We start from the raw sequence: 2,704 nt of genomic DNA on the forward strand, positions 1-2,704 counted from the left end.
GAAGGCGTGGTGACTGTACCCAGAGTTATCTCCGAAGAAATGCCTGGTGACTCTAAACAGAGGTACCTCGGAAAGAAGCCCAGGTGAATGTACCCAGAGCTACCTCGAAAGGAATGCCTGGTGACTGTACCCAGAGGTACCTCAGAAGAAAGACCTAGTGACTGTTCGCACAGGTACCTCAGAAGGAAGGCCTGGTGATTGTACCCAGATGTACCTCAGAAGGAAGGCCTTTGACTGTACCCAGAGGTACCTCTGAAGGAAGGCCTGGTGACTGTACCCATAGGTACCTCAGAAGGAACGACGGGAGACTGTAACCAGAGGTACCTCGTAAGAACAGCATGGTGAGTATACCCAGAGGTACCTCGGAAACAAGTCCTGATGACTGTACCCAGAGGTACCTCGGAAGGAAGGCCTGGTGACTGTACCCAGACGTACCTCGGAAGAAAGGCGTGGTGACTGTACTCAGAGGCACCTCGGAATGAAGGCCTGGGGATTTTACCCAGAGATACCTCAGAAGGAAGGCCTGGTGGCTATACCCAGAGGTGCCTCGGAAGGAAGGCCTGGTGACTGTACCCATAGGTACCTTGGAAGGAACCACTGGAGACTGTAACCAGAGGTACCTCGTAAGAACGGCCTGGTGAGTTTACCCAGAGGTACCTCGGAAAAAAGTCGTAATGACTGTACCCGGAGGTACTTCGGAAGGAAGGCCTGGAGACTGTACCCAGAGGTACCTCGTAAGAAAGGCCTGGTGACTATACCCAGGGGGACCTCGGAAGAAAGGCCTGGTGACTACCCAGAGGGAACTGAGAAAGAAGGCCGGATGACTGTACCCAGAGGTACCTCAGAAGGAAGGCCTTTCACTGTACCCTGAGGTACCTCTGAAGGAAGGCCTGGTGACTGTACCCAGAGGTACCTCAGAAGGAAGGCCTTTGACTGTACCCAGAGCTACCCATGAAGGAAGGCCTGGTGACTGTACCCATAGGTACCTCAGAAGGAACGACTGGAGACTGTAACCAGAGGTACCTCGTAAGTACGGCCTGGTTAGTTTACCCAGAGGTACCTCGGAAAAAAGTCCTAATCTCTGTACCCAGAGGTACTTCGGGAGGAAAGCCTGCAGACTGTACCCAGAGGTACCTCGGAAGAAAGGCCTGGTGACTGTACCAAGAGGTACATCAGAAGGAAGGCCTGGTGACTGTATCCACAGGAACGTCGGAAGGAAGGCCTGTTGACTGTACCCAGAGGTACCTCAGAACGAAGACCCGTACATGTACCCAGAGGTACCTCGGAGAAAGCCCTGGTGACTGTACCCAGAGGGACCTCAGAAAGAAGGCCTGGTGACTGTACCCGGAGGTACCTCAGAAGGACGGCCTCTTGACTGTGCCCAGAGGTACCTCAGAGGGAAGACCTGGTGACTGTACACAGAGGTTCCTCGGAATGAAGGCCTGGTGAGTGTACCCAGAGATACCTCGGAAGGAATGCCTGGTGACTACCCAGACGTACCTCGGAAGGAAGGCCTGTTGACTGTTCCAGAGTTAGCTCGGAGGAAAGGCCTGGTAACTGTACCCAGAGGCAGCTCGTAAGAACGGCCTGGGGACTGCACCCAGAGGGACCTCAGAAATAAGCCCGGGTGAGTGTACCCAGAGGTACCTCAGAAGGAAAGCCGGTGACTGTACCCAGAGTTACCTCGTAAGAAAGACCTGGTGACTCTTCCCAGAGGGACCTCGGTAGAAATGCCTGGTGACTGTACCCAGAGGTACCTCGGAAGAAAGGCCTGGTGACTGTACCCAGAGATAAGTCAGAAGGAAGGCCTGGTGACTGTACCCAGAGGTACCTCGTAAGAAAGGCCTGGTGACTGTGCCCAGGGGGACCTCGGAAGAAAGGCCTGGTGACTGTACCCAGAGGGAACTGAGAAAGAAGGCCGGATGACTGTACGCAGAGGTACCTCGGAAGGAAGGCCTTTGACTGTACCCAGAGGTACCTCTGAAGGAAGGCCTGGTGACTGTACCCAGAGGTACCTCGGAGAGAAGGCCTGGTGACTGTACCCAGAGGTACCTCAGAAGGAAGGCCTTTGACTGTACCCAGAGGTACCCCTGAAGGAAGGCCTGGTGACTGTACACATAGCTACCTCAGAAGGAACAATAGGAGACTGTAACCAGAGGTACCTCCTAAGAACGGCCTGGTGAGTGTACCCAGAGGTACCTCGGAAGAAAGGCCTGGTGACTGTACCCAGAGATAAATCAGAAGGAAGTCCTGATGACTGTACCCAGAGGTACCTGGGAAGGAAGGCCTGGAGATTGTACCCAGACGTAGCTCGGAAGAAAGGCGTGGTGACTGTACTCAGAGGTACCTCCGAAGAAGGCCTCGGGACTTACCCAGAGGTACCTCAGTAGGAAGCCTTTGAGTGTACCCAGAGGTACCTCTGAAGGAAGGCCTGGTGACTGTACCCAATGGTACCTCAGAAGGAAAGACTGGAGACTGTACCCAGAGGTACCTCGTAAGAACGACCTGGTGAGTGTACCCAGACGTACCTCGGAAAGAAGTCCTGGTGACTGTACTCAGAGGTACCTCGGAAGGAAGGCCTGGGGACTTTACTCAGAGATACCGCAGAAGGAAGGCCTGGTGACTGTACGAAGAGGTACCTCAGAAAGAAGGCCGGGTAACTCTACTCAGAGGTACCTCAGAAGGAAGGCCGGTGACTGTACCC

This window comes from Loxodonta africana, unplaced genomic scaffold (genome assembly GCF_030014295.1).
Source record: "Loxodonta africana isolate mLoxAfr1 unplaced genomic scaffold, mLoxAfr1.hap2 scaffold_97, whole genome shotgun sequence".
Taxonomy (NCBI): domain Eukaryota; kingdom Metazoa; phylum Chordata; class Mammalia; order Proboscidea; family Elephantidae; genus Loxodonta; species Loxodonta africana.